This window comes from Cynocephalus volans, chromosome 3 (assembly GCF_027409185.1).
Source record: "Cynocephalus volans isolate mCynVol1 chromosome 3, mCynVol1.pri, whole genome shotgun sequence".
NCBI lineage: Eukaryota > Metazoa > Chordata > Mammalia > Dermoptera > Cynocephalidae > Cynocephalus > Cynocephalus volans.
In genome coordinates, this window is record NC_084462.1 from 149,932,932 (window position 1) to 149,946,966 (window position 14,035).

At 41.3% G+C, this 14,035-nt stretch overlaps 1 protein-coding gene across 10 annotated transcripts in view; it reads left to right on the forward strand.

The window, feature by feature from the left end:
- RAD51B (RAD51 paralog B) overlaps nucleotides 1-14,035 on the forward strand; it is a 632,106-nt gene that overhangs the window by 431,613 nt on the left and 186,458 nt on the right. The window lies entirely within an intron of this gene.

The window sequence follows — 14,035 nt, forward strand, 5'->3', positions numbered from 1 at the left end:
ATGGAATACAGGGGACTTTTAGTCCTAGCAAGGCTCCTGACTGACTTCCTAGGTGGTATTCTAAGGATCAGCCTTGGTTTATGGTCTCAGAAATTGCTTCTCAATGGTGTCTTTCAGAATGAAAACTAACGGCTTATTTATAAATACTGTAAAATGCTCTGTGTACCCTCTTTCTACATCCAGCGATTCATTATCACTCCCCTCTCACCTGGGCTGAAAACCTGAATCACCTGGTATTCCTCCCTTCTCAAACTCCTTCATCATCATGTTTGCTTAGTTCTTCCTTCCGAATACATCTTTCCTCCGTCCCCTTTCTTCTAATCTGTGTTTCTTATAATCACAATAGGATTATTTTAATAAAATCCAAAATGGCCTTCTCCACACTAGCCTCTGCCATTTCCACTCTGCCACTACCAAATTAAATGTCCCCAGCCTGACATCTGGAAAGAAGTCACTATCCTGTTCTATTCTATGTCACTCTCTTATTTTGTCCGGTGTCACTCTCCTGTTCTATCCTATGTCGCTCTCCTATTCTGAAATCTTAGAATTGTTTTTTCTGAGAATGGGCTAAAATTAGTAAACTGATTTTAAAATATCAGGAATTTGGAGTTTGTTAGTTTGAAATCAACCAGGGTGGAAGTATTTATACCATGGAAGTCAGCAAATGTTAAAAATCAGGAGTTTTTTGTTTTCTTTTGTGTGGACCAGTTTCCAAAACACCACTAGATAAAGTTAATGATTCTTAACCCTACGTAGTCTGTCCTTTCCTTCTGTTCAACCTTGGTTCCTGCCAGTAGCTTATGTGCAGCTCCTGTAATATTCACTGAGCATTTATTTACTGTCAACTGTGTACCTAAAGCTTTGCTAGTCACTGGGGTACAACATGGATACAGAAAGAATACAGCATAGTCTGTGCCCTTAAAAATCTGTCAGTTTAGTAAGGAAAACATGAAAAGTTAAATTTATCTTAACTTGAAGATCTGCCAAGTGTGCCTGTCTCCTGCCTGCCTCTCCCCTCTCCCGCCTGCATGTTGTGCAGAGACAGCTCACCCCATCCAGAACAGCGTTTCCTTTTCACCACTACTGCTGCTTCTCTTCACAAATCCACTTGTTCGAGGCTTATTTAAAGACTGCCTCTTGCACAAAACCTCCTTGCCATTTTAATTGATTTCACTTTCTTCTCTGTGGCCTCTCTACCTGCTCAGCTATATAAAGAAAAGGTCTAGAAAACTTAATTTAACTTTTCATATTTTTCTGAGTAAATTGGAAGATTTTTAAGGGCACAGACTATGTTGTACTCTTTTTGTATCCATGTTTTGTCCCAGTGACTAACAAAGATTTAGGCATGCAGTAGACAGTAAATAAATGCTGAATGAATATCATTAGGTACTTTGGAAGAACAATGACCATGAGAATCACGTAAAGCACCTATGAACATCATTAAAAATTGTTGTTATAATTATCACACACACACACACACACACACACATTTTTTCAGCTCTGAGGAGACCAGAAGAGAGCATCTTGCTTCCTTATTTGAAAACCAATAACTCATGGTACTTTTCTTTGTCTTGGCTTCCTGGTTTATCTTAAGTAAAGAAGAGGTGCAAAACACATGCAAAAATTGCTTTGGGGCTCCAGTGTAATAGCTATAAGAAAATATCAAAGTAATAATGTTTATAGCAAAGGAGAGTTACCAGCTCATCCTTAGATAATTTTTCCTTATTATGAAATCCAAGAGAGAATGGAAACAATTGGTTTTTCTATATCTTTTTCCTGTATAGCTTAGCAAGTAAAGAGGATATAGAAATATTTTTCCTAAAGTCTTTAATGAAGCTCCTCACCAGTGAATTAAAATGGACAAATTTCTTAGAGCATTTATACCTATTCAAATATATTGCAATAGTTGTTAAGTTCCTATGATTTTTATGTATGTATATATATTGCTTCGTTGTTGTTTCAGGCATTCATAGTATCAGCTTTGCTGCTGTATAGGAGCTCTGCTCAACCTATGCTATGATCGCAGGCAAGTCTTTTAATCACTTTGGGCCCTTTTTTGGCAGCTAGCCTGTGTGGGGATCTGAACCTGTGATCTTGGTGTTACAAGGCTGTGCTCCAACCAGCTGACCTAACCAGCCAGCCCCATTTCTTCTTCTGTTAAATGTTATGGTGGATGAAAGAAGATTGCCAAAGTCTTTTTCAGCTCTAACATTATAAGATCATGAGGTGGGTCTGAAAGATCAGGAGCATTCACCCACTGATGGCATTTTAAATCCAATTTATGGAGTGGGAAAAATGACCATGTTACTGATGCTGCCCTAGATTAGGCATAGTAAAAAGGATCTTCAGAAATCTTAGCATGGATGCTTTGGCATACCTATAACAGCCTCCCCTCCCTGTATTGCTGTCTCTTTCTCACTCTGTGAACACTTCTGATCTTGTCTGTCTGTCTCTTGCTTTCTCTGCCTCTCTCCCACACAAATGTGTACACAACCAGAAGTGTGTGCAAACTAGTGAGGGTGAGAAACACATTGCGCTGGGTGTCTTTGTAACTCTGGTCAATTTTCATTAAGTCCTGAAAGTTCCATTCTCCCAAATGAATGTGATACTTTGTGAAAGGCAGCCTGCAAATTGACAAGCCAACTGCACATATGAGGAGTTATTTTAACAAAATAGGGAAAATTCAATTTGCCCTCTCATTCCTTCTCCAGGCACAAAGCTCTGGGGCAAGAGCAATGACAGGGAAGTCTTCGGACTGTGGGGTCGACTTCTCTCTTCTTCAGCTGTCCCACCTGGGAGCTGAAAAACTCACCAGTGGAATGAAACCTCAATGAGGGGAATCATATCATGAACTCAAGCAGCAAACGTGGGTCTACTTAATCAAAGAAACAACCCAGCCACAAATTTAATAAGGGAGAGAAAAAAATCCAGCAACACAAAAACAAAGAACTCTCCACTTTCTAAACACTGGGAGGGCAACAGCTGGTCAGCCGAGATTAAAGGAGCGTGAGAGAGCACCTCCCAATCTCCTGACTGCTCCTCCCCATCTACATCCCTGCAGCCAGCCGGGGCTCGCATTTACAGCCCTGTGCAGATGACCTTGTTCCAGCTAAGATATGGTTCTTTTGATCTCAGCAGGGGATGCTCTGGGCCTGCAGCTGGCAGATATTAATAGTAAAGGATCCTTTGGGGTAAAAGAGATCTCTCAGTTGGACCGGGTCACTCATATTCCCTCCTCTGTGTCAGAGCAGAAGAGACTTCATTTCCCTGAATCAGCTCCTGCTGGGGACTCCTCTCAGGTCAACTCAGATCATTGTATCTCTGGCTGCTCTTGGCCACTTGTTCTCACCCCATAACTGTTTTCAAGGGAGCACTGTTTAGCAGTGTCTTTTGCTCTGCAGCTGCAATCTATTACAGGACAGGGTAGACCTTGGGCTCATCCCAGCCCTGTGTGTTTCTCACCCTCACTGGTTTGCACACATTTCTGGTTGTGTACACGTTTGTGTGGCAGAGAAGAAGAGGAACCAAGAGACAGACAGACAAGATCAGAAGTGTTCACAGAGTGAGAGACAGCAGTACAGGGAGGGGAGGCTGTTATAGGTATCCCAATGTATCTGTGCTAAGATTTCTAAAGATCCTTTTTATTATGTTTAATCTAGGGCAGCATCAGCAACACAGTCATTTTTCCCACTCCATAAATCAGAATTAAAACCCCTTTAGTGGGTGAATGCTCTTGATCTTCAGACCCACCTCATGATCTTATAATGTCAGGGCTGGAAAGACTGTAGCGATCTTCGGTTCATCCAACCTTTCATTTAACAGGAGAGAGAGAGGCAGAAATAAGGATTTGGGGTTCTGTATTCTACATTGTTCTAGACCAGGCACTGTGTGCGGTTTTTGTTTTGTTGATAGAAACTCCGGCATATAGGTCATTATAGAGTTCAATGATTGGTTATTGTGACTGTTCTGTTGCCAAGGACATATTTCTTAGCCCTTGCCAATTCTTCCTTGTGGTTATTGAAGACGCTAAGAACTGTTGGACCTCAGTCATAGGGAACGTCTCTTTTCCTCATAGTGATCAGTAGAGAAAGATCTAACAGTCCAGCTGGCTTTAAATGCCATATCCTATTCTGAAGTCACCTGGGATTTAAGCAGAATAACTGGCTGAGTCCCCATCTACTGGGGAACAGTTGGTAGGAAAGATTCATGTCCAATGACAGTGAGCCCTGTGCAAGATTGTAGCTCTGCTCAACCTAGACCATTGGCTTGCTTTCTTCTGATGATTGAACAGGATAATGGTCACTTCATTGTGGTAACATGGCCCATTTCATGGAAAGGAAGACATCATTAGGTTGCCATCCTGGCATTCCCATCATCTGGCATAGTTGATAGATCATAGTACATGAAAACTGAAAATTAAAAGTGCATGGATGGGTCAAGGGAAGAACATAAGAAAAAAAAGCAGTACTTACTAGAACCCAAAGTGATTTCTAGTTTTAGTGTCAGAAACCTTTCTGTTCCATTTGGAGTCAGGCAATTTAATGACTGATTCCATGTGCAAGAGAAAGTATTTTAGGATTCATATTCCTAAACAAGCCATTCCTACAAAAAGCTGGAGTCCATTTGAAAGATTATATGCAAGTGTGTGGCTTGTGTCTCTTTTAAAATAAATTCAACAACCAAGAGCAGCTCAGAATGGTTGGGGCGAATCAAGGACTCATGGTTGTGAAAGGAGCAGACTTCAAAGCATGATATGAATTTTCGAGTTTTATTTCCACTCTTGCTTTCCAGCTGGATCTGCTCTGGATTTACTGCAGGATGTTTGAAAATGTGGCTCCCTGCTAATCTCAGACAGTTGCTATGATCAATGGTTTCTTTCATTTCCGATAAAAAACACTGGTGTTTCTGCTTAAATTGCGTGTACTTTCAGCTTTATTATTTTAGTTGTGATTTATTGTCCTGCATTACCCAAATTTGTAATCCATTAACCACAAACTTTGGGGTGGGTTGGTCAAGTTAGCAGAACTCTCTCCACGCTTTAGCGCCAAGGTCCTTCACAGCCCGTCAAACGGAATGTTCATTGGTTTGTGTAGGACCATGTACAAATGGGCATGGGTGGAGCAGCTTTAAAAACCCACTCCTCAAGGGTATGGTGCAGGTTGGCTATAATTAGTGCTTTGAAAACATAGGTGTCAGCATGTGACTGCAAGGTTAATATTAACAACTGTGATCAACATTGTTAACATTAGCATTTCCATCGTATTTTTAAATGTCTTGAAATGATGAATTTCTTAATCCACCTCAAGCAACTGAAGCATGAAGGAGAGAAGGGAATTGCTCACAGGCCACACAGTGAGTGAGAGGTGGTGGTGCCGGGAACAGAAGTCACAAACCCTTCTGTGAAATCTTAGCTTTGACACTGCTGCCTCTTAGGAGTGAGCTTTGGATAAAAATGTTCAAGTGTCCTGGTGACCTTTCAATTTTTGATTCCAAAGCTACAGACACATATCAACACACCAGACTTCACATGCTTCTATTCACAAGGGCACACCCCCCTACCCATGCTCCATTCTGTCTGGTATTCAAGAATTCATGGCTCTTGACCGGGCATATATTATTTTCAGCAACTGTTCAGATGCCATGTAAAGCCTAATTTATAGAAAAAGATTTAAATGCACCAAAAAAGCATGGTGTTTGGCTAAAGAAAGCTTAAATATTATGTGAAGTAGGGGGGGCTAGAGTTCAGAGGAGATGGGCACACCCTACAAATGTCTCTAAAGCTATAAATCTCAAAAGGGAGAAGAACCTGTTGGAGATTTTCAGCAGGGAGGCCAGGGGGCAATGTAATCACAGTTGAGGGATCAAAAAGAGAAAGGGAACATTAAAGTCAACCACAAGGAAGTACTTCTTGGTCAGGAGCTCTGCTTCGCTAGTGCTAGTTTGCCAGAGGGAACCACATTTGAAGCACAAGGTGCATTGTAATCAAGTTAGATGGGAGCCAGAGAATTTTCTTTGAGGAGAGTCTTGGAGGTGGTTCATGTGAGGGCGGGGCTAGAGCTAGATGTTTTGAAAGTATTTTCCCCTCACTCTCAGACCTCTTACCATCTAGGATTTGCAGTCTAATTCCCAGATCTGCACATGTTCCTGTTAAGGTCTCAGTGTCAAGAAGGCCAAAAGGACGAGAACACCAAAGCCAGCTTTGTCAGTTGCCTCAACTACAGCAGTGACAGGGTCAAAAGCCCAGAGAATGTAATGCCAAGAAGTGGCATGATCCCAGAGACCTTCAATTGGAAGGATTCTCTGAGAAGAGATCCTTGTTTGCCAGCATGGCAGAGAATGCTACACCAAGGGTGAGAGGCCTCTAGGTCAGAGAGATCATAAAAAAAGGGAAAAATGGCTGGTTTTGGGGAGTGGTGCCCAGGGGATAATTTAGTTCATGTTGAAATGTGGCATGAAATACTTTTAGAATGCGTTTATGATGTTTATTAGGATTTGGGGGAGGACTGTAACAAGGTCTGGCAAGGAAGTCTGACCCAAGGATGGTCCAGCTGAGGTTCTGATGTCCATTCCTTCCAAAGCCACATGCCCAATCAAAAAAGATGGACGATCTCCCCGATTGTGTAGGGATGTTCTTCAGTCAAAGACATGGAGTAGTTGTGTTTCTCCACCAAAACCTTTATTCCACTGGCTCTCAAACTTCACCATGCATCAGAATTACCTGGAGGACTTATTAATACACACATTCCTGAGCTTCTACTCCCAGAGTTTCAGTTGGTCTGGGGAGAAGCCAGACAATTTACATTTCTAACAGATTCTCAGGAGTTGATGATACTGTTGTTCTGAGGACACTTTGAGAACCACTGCTTTATTCTTTGAGTCGCTGTCTATGTTAGGCACCACGAATACCAAGATGACTCTGTCTTCATCTGAGCTGTCCAGGAGATAACATCCTAAGAGGGGAAAGTGATATGTAGAGGGGGTGCCTTTAGCACTCATGGAAGCCATATGTCTCAGTTGGGTCACCAGTGGTGTTTTCTGTAGGCTAAAGCTCAGGTCTGGGATAGAATTGGTACTAGAATGTTTCAGGGATCTTTTGGTAGCAAGAAACAGAAAGCCATTCAAGTTTGTTTTAAAAAGGCAGACATAGTAATAACAGTCTATGGACCATATACTGTGTGCCTGGCATTGCACATCCATTGTCACATTGAATTCTCACAACAGCCCTCAGAAGACGGTGACTCATTGTCTTATTTTATAGGTGAATGAACTGGGGCTTACAAAGTAACATAATTGGCAGTACCAGAATTCCAACCCAGGAAGACTGGCTCCAGAATTTACATTTTAATCCACTAAGCTCTTCTGTACGGAAACAATTAAGATTCTCATAGTTATGTGTAAATAAGAACTAAAATACAGCCAGATCACATGGGAATTGGAAAGGTTGAAACTTAGGTTATTCTCTTCATTTTTTTTTTTTAATGGATTAAGTGATTTATTTATTTATTTATTTCTTAGTTTTATTTTATTTTGTCAATACACAATGTGGTTGATTATTGTGGCCCATTACTGAATCCTCCCTCCCTCCTCCCTCTCCGCCCTCCCAACAGTGTCCTTTCTGTTCACTTGTCGTATCAACTTCAAGGAATTGTAATTGTTATGTCTTCTTCCCTCCCCCCCCCAGTTATTTGTGTATTTATTTATTTTTAGCTCCCACAAATAAGTGAGAACATGTGATATTTCTCTTTCTGTGCCTGACTTGTTTCACTTAATATAATTCTGTCTAGGTCTATCCATGTCATTGCAAATGGCAGTATTTCATTCTTTTTTATAGCAGAGTAGTATTCCATTGTGTAGATGTACCACATTTTCTATATCCACTCATCTGATGATGGACATTTGAGTTGGTTCCAACTCTTAGCTACTGTAAATAGTGCTGCGATGAACATTGGAGAACAGGTATACCTTCGACTTAATGATTTCCATTCCTCTGGGTATATTCCCAGCAGTGGGATAGCTGGGTCATATGGTAGATCTATCTGCAATTGTTTGAGGAACCTCCATACCGTTTTCCATAGAGGCTGTACCGTTTTGCAGTCCCACCAACAATGTATGAGAGTTTCTTTTTCTCCACAACCTTGCCAGCATCTATCATTTTTGTCATATCTATGTTACTTTCCATGGCTCTGACCCTTGACCTTTTCATCTTTCACACCTGGTAATTCTGTGCATGGCTTGTCCTTTCATCTAATCAGCTACAGCCAAGAAGTCATATGGTCAAGAACGTGGCCAGTACATCTACCCTTTCAGCAGGGTCAATGGATATGGAGCATTTTCCCTTCGTAAGGGGTCATATATGAGGGACAGATTCCTTTAGAAGGGAATACCAATAAGGTAAGTACCCTTACTTAACATCTAATAGAAGAATTTTGTCCAACTGAGTAGATACTATTGTTTGCTAAGCAGGACTGTGTGTTGAGCCCTTCAGTCTGTCCACTCTCAACATCATCTCCTTTTTCCAGATCAAATTTTTGATATCAGTCCATTCCTTCAAGCCAATATACTGTTTTTTTAAAACTCTAAAACATTTTCCTTCCAGCCACAGATAAACATCTGGCTCCTCTTTGATCAAATTGTCTTTATACTCACAATCAGCCTTTGTCTTCATGGGAGGAGAGAAATCTCTTCTGTTTATCCAGAATCCACTACCTACTCTAAACTATTATTATCTGATGAGATATGAGGCCTTAACTATGTGTAAGTTACCTCATATTTAGGGACATATGACAGTGGCACAAAACACAGAATGTATCCCATGGTCAGCCATCATCTATTAACTGCCTATGGCAAGGTAGGCCAGAGAATCTAAGATGGTAGGTGAATCAAATGACTGAAATATGTTCAGTGGAGAACTCTATATCTGTAAGTTACATTCTTTCCATAATTTACAATATGTTGGAGCAAAATTCCTCTCTACCCTCAGGAGAGGGTCTGAGTTTTATGGGTGAAATGAAAATGTGTATGTATGTGTACAGTGTGTGTGCGCGCGTGTGTGTGTGTGTGTGTGTGTGGCTCCTGTGTTTTAGCAGGAGACAGGCTCTTTTTAGGTTATGATGTTGATTTTCTTCACCATACTTCCATCTAATAGGCCCATAAAAACATCGAAGAAAATATAAGTTTCCTGGCACTATCACCTCCAGCTACAGACAATGGATGATACCCAAGGAGGCAGAGGATTAAGGAGAAAAACTTTGTTTTTGTTTTAAAACATGATGTATAGATAAATGAAGCTAGAGGAGTGTCAAAATGCTTCTGAGTGACAAGGAAAACACTCCCAAGAGATCTCTAGACCAGAGATAGAATAAGCAGAATAGTGCCTGCAGTAATAATTACCCAATAAGTACTTGGTGAATGAATGAGGCACCTGCAGCTACAAGAGGGACATTCAAAAATTATTATAGCTTTAGACCTGTATTCACCTAAAAGTAGCATGAAACTGCCATTGTAATTTTTCTCACCCACACATCACGTATGCTCCAAAATTCCTTAAGTGTGGTTGGTGTTAACCATGTACCTCCACTAACTGTACGTGATGAGTGATGATTGGCAGTGCAGGGAAGGTGTCAGAAAAGAAAGAACAGAAGCCTAATACCTCAGTTTTTTATTTTTTATTTTTTATTTTTTTTAAAATTTTCTTTCGTCGATACCTCAGTTTTTGAAGGAGAAATCTTCCATATTCACTTAAGGGTGGCAACTGAAGTAGTTTAATATGATACACAGTAAGGATTAGGTACCTACTGTCTACTAGGTCCTGTGCTAGGCAGGTGCTGGGGATACAGAGACAAAAGTTACTGTCCCTGCTCTTTGGGAAGCTCACGGTCAGGTGGTGGTGGGAAGTGTGGTGGGCGAGTAAACAAAGTGTGCTTGGTGCCATGATGGCTGTAGTTTTTTGGGGGAGCACATAGAAGTCCTGGTCTGGGCTGGGGGCTCTGTAAAAAGACTTCATAGCAATGAGCCATTTGAGGTGGATCTTGAAGGATCAGTAGCAGTTCCCATGAGGAGAAAGAGAAGGGGAAAGTGTCCCTGGCAGAGGTAAAAAGCCCATCTAGTGGAATAGAGACCGGATGTAGTGATAGGCAGGGGTCAGATTGTGAAAGGTCTTATCTGTCAGGCTAATCAGTTAGCATTTTTTCCTGAGGGTGTTAGGGAGTCACTGAAACAGGGAAGTGACAGGATCATTTTGTAGTTCAAAGAGATTTCTCAGGCAGCAATTTACAGGTTAGAGGGGATGGGGATGAAACTAGAGAACTTGGATTTTGATTTCTTTGAAGGGAATCACTTTTAGATTGATTGGGATAGGCCTAAACTTCTTAAAGCAATGAGAACTTTATAATAAGTCTTAACCATTCTAAGCTCCTGGGTGGCCAGATCAGGTTTTGGTTTCCCACTCTGTCAACCTCTGAGAGACTTCTTTGGTGCACTAGGCTTCTGAATAACATCAGGTGAGCCCTCCATTTATCAAGGTGCCGGATAGGTAGAAATGGCGTCAGGCTTTCTGTGATTCTTTCCTAAGAGGTGAGAGAAAACAGCAAGTGATTTAAAGTGCTAAATGGTTCTATAGAAATAAATACATGTTCTTTTTCTAATGATTATAACTAAAATAGTGAGTGCCTACTAGGCATCAGGCAGACACTGTAGTAAGCCCCCAAACGCAACAACTTTGTGGGGTTCAATTGTTACCCTCATTATAGAAACCAAAAAAGAACCACCAAAGCACAGAGCTTTTACATAACTGATCACATAACTAGTAATTAGTTGGGATTCAAAACTACGGAGTCTAGCTTCAGAGTCCATGCTCTTGGCCAGTATACCATACTCAGCTTTTCAAGACAATAATACTCCTGCCTCAGGTAGAGGTGATGATCACATATTTCTGCCATTGCCGGAGTGAGAGGGTTCCACGCTTCCTTCAATATGTGTGGCTGTTTCTTTGTGTGTACCCTGAAATTTCTTTACAGTCAGACATTAGAGAAGCAGTGTGATTTAATAGTAGATAAAGCACTGCACTTGGAACGAGGAGACTTGTGTTCAAGGACCAGCTGTGCCACAAACCATCTGTGCTATTTTGAGCAAGTCACTTGCCTTCTCTCAGTTCCTTGAGCCATACACACAGGAGATTGTGCTAGGTGACACCTTTGGGCCTTTTCAGTCTGCTGCTTCTGTCATTTTCTCTTCCTGACATGTTCCCTTTCAAGCCTTAGACAAACTTCAGGCTGGACCAACCCTCCTATGAGAATTTTGGCACATCCGTTTATAACTGTTATTATATTGGTTATCTAGAGCAACAATCTTCACATTTTTTGAATCCACAGCTGCCCGTTTTTGAGAAAATTACCCAAATATATGTAAAATTGCTATCTGCAAAATATAGTGCTATTATACTGTTAAGTTATATAAAATGCACCAGAAATAGAATTTCTTTGAAAACGAGATAGGTTCTAATATTTTCTTCCTGTATCCCAATGAGTCATTATATGTATGCCCACCACTGGATGTAGTTAAGATTTCCCTTCCTCATTTTCATTGCAGAGCTCTTTAGTATCCCAAGAATAGTGAGACTGGGCCCCAGATTTGAGCATTGGCTCCATTCATTCATTCATTCATTCAAGTACAGAGCACCTATAATGTGAAATGCTTGTTGAGTGTTCAGAGGGTAACAAGAACAATATCAGGCTTCACTCCTGCCCTCTAGAACATAGGGGCTAATTCTAATTTTTGTCAACTTTATCAGGTTGGAACCCTAGAATTCCTGTATACTATAATGAAACTAATCCTTACATCTAAACTGGCTATATATGTTCCACTACAGTGGATAAGACAGGAAAAGATAAGAAAATAAGGAAAGGCCAGAAACTGAGGCCCACGCACATGAAACAGTTAAATTAATACTGCAGCACAGCACCTAGTGAATTGCCAGGGTGAGGAAGGCAGATTTTTAATGTCAGAGGCACTGACAGAAAGGAGAGATCATTCTGATTATTGTGATGGTGGCTTGGACCACCATCTTAGGATATCAAGGCAGAACTAAGATGGACTCCCTGATTGGTCTGTCCTGAATCACAGGACAGTCAACATATGTCATATGTCAGCCAACAGACAACCTCCATCAGTAGGCTAGACCTTCTCATAGAAGGGCACGGTGTGCATCAGCCCCATGTTTCATTCTGAACTTGCCAGGCTGGCCAAGGTAGCTTGGTATAACTTAGCACTTGTGGTAGGTGACTGTTATCCTTGGCCAGCTGTTTAATGAGCACCGAATCATATAAACTGCTGCTTGGTTCCTATGCTCTCTGTAGACACAATTAAGTTCATCCTGGTGGAATGGTCATGTTAGGGAACCTGGCTTTCCTGTGCTGATCATCTGGTTTTCCTGCCCCTCAGGGCTAGAGTTTGGAGAAGCTATTGAAGCAACCTTGGGAAAGCTGTTAACCCTTGAAAGTTTAGCTGTTCATCACCAAATATATTAAAAAATGGTTTACCGCCAAAGCCTTACTATCTACGGCAGTTTTAAATAATTATCAAAGTGATGATTTAATTAATTTCCCCTTCCATTTAGGGTGAGAAAAATTAGGAGATTGCGATTCAGGGGTCCTTTCTGGTTTTGTGACCAACATGCACTTTCAAGTTGGGGTAATCACCTTGCCCTTCTCGGTTTGTTCATCTATGACCTGGGCTAAAGTTGCCCATATGAAATTCACAAATGAAACTTCACCTAGTTGGGTTTCAGATTTTGTGAGAAATCATTTTTCTTCATGAGAATTCACAAATCAGCTGAAACTCGCATGACTGATTCTCTTCCAGGTGAAGTCATCTAAAATTGGTCTGTGGGAGCCAGTATGGCCTTTGACCAACTGGCCTTGGGAACCACAATGGGCATGGAGGAATACAACCTTGATCCTTTGGCCTGCTATTAAACACTCTTGTGATTCTAAGTGTATCTGGAGTTTTGACCAGTGTGTATTGGAGAAGTCTTTGAAAATATGTAAGTTAATAATGCTGTTTCTTTAGGAAGATTAATTGCATAGCCAAAGTGAGATTCCAGTGGGAAGGGCCTGATGGAGAAAGAGCAGGAGAGTGTGTGTTGATCGCTGAAGGACAGATTATGGTGAGCCAGACAATGGTTTGTGCCATCAGAAAAGGAATCTAGGAAGGTGAGGAGACTCATGAGAAAGGATGTGACTTCTGTTGACAGGTCACCACTGTTCAGACTCAGTGGGGATGAGAAAGGAAATCCAGAAACCTACATGACAGCTTCTCTTGGATTGGATGAAAGTATCGACTTTTTTTTCCTAGCTGGAATTTGACAGGGTCAGTTCATGTCTGGGTTTTCAGCACTTAATACAGGGCCCTTTTGTCTTGGGAGGCGGCTGGACTGGTTTTTCCTCCAGGCAGGTGCACAGAGGGCGTTTATTGTAGCCTGAAACACAAACACCAAGCCCCTAGGCCCTGATCCACACACTCTCCAGCGTGGCTCAAGGAAATACAGTGAACAATGTTTCTTGCAACAAGCGAGCACAGTAAATGCCACTCCTGAATGAAATATTTCTTAAAACCTTGTGTCCGTAACTTGATCGTCTCTTAAAACTTAATTATATGTCAGGGAAAAGGAAGCTATTGGCTCCTCCAGCTGTCCAGGTTGAACGAAAGCGCACAATGGAGCATATCCGATTCGCGGCCTTACTTAGGTAATCAGATTAATATCTCCCAAATTGAATTTACCCTTTTGATACGGAGTCTTTCAGTTGCCTTGTTTCACATCTCAAATTCTGACAAAGCTGTGCTGCCTTTGAGTAATTTCCCTGAAATCTATATGCGGGAAGCCTGTGCTCTTTTGAGCACTTTTTGGGACTTGTACCAATTAAATCTGTTTCTGGCACACTTTTAATGGCATACTTTCCCCTGAGTCAACAACTGCTCCAAAATCTGAAGTCATTTGTTTAATTTAAAAGCAAAGGTTATGGAACAACCATTTCAAGCT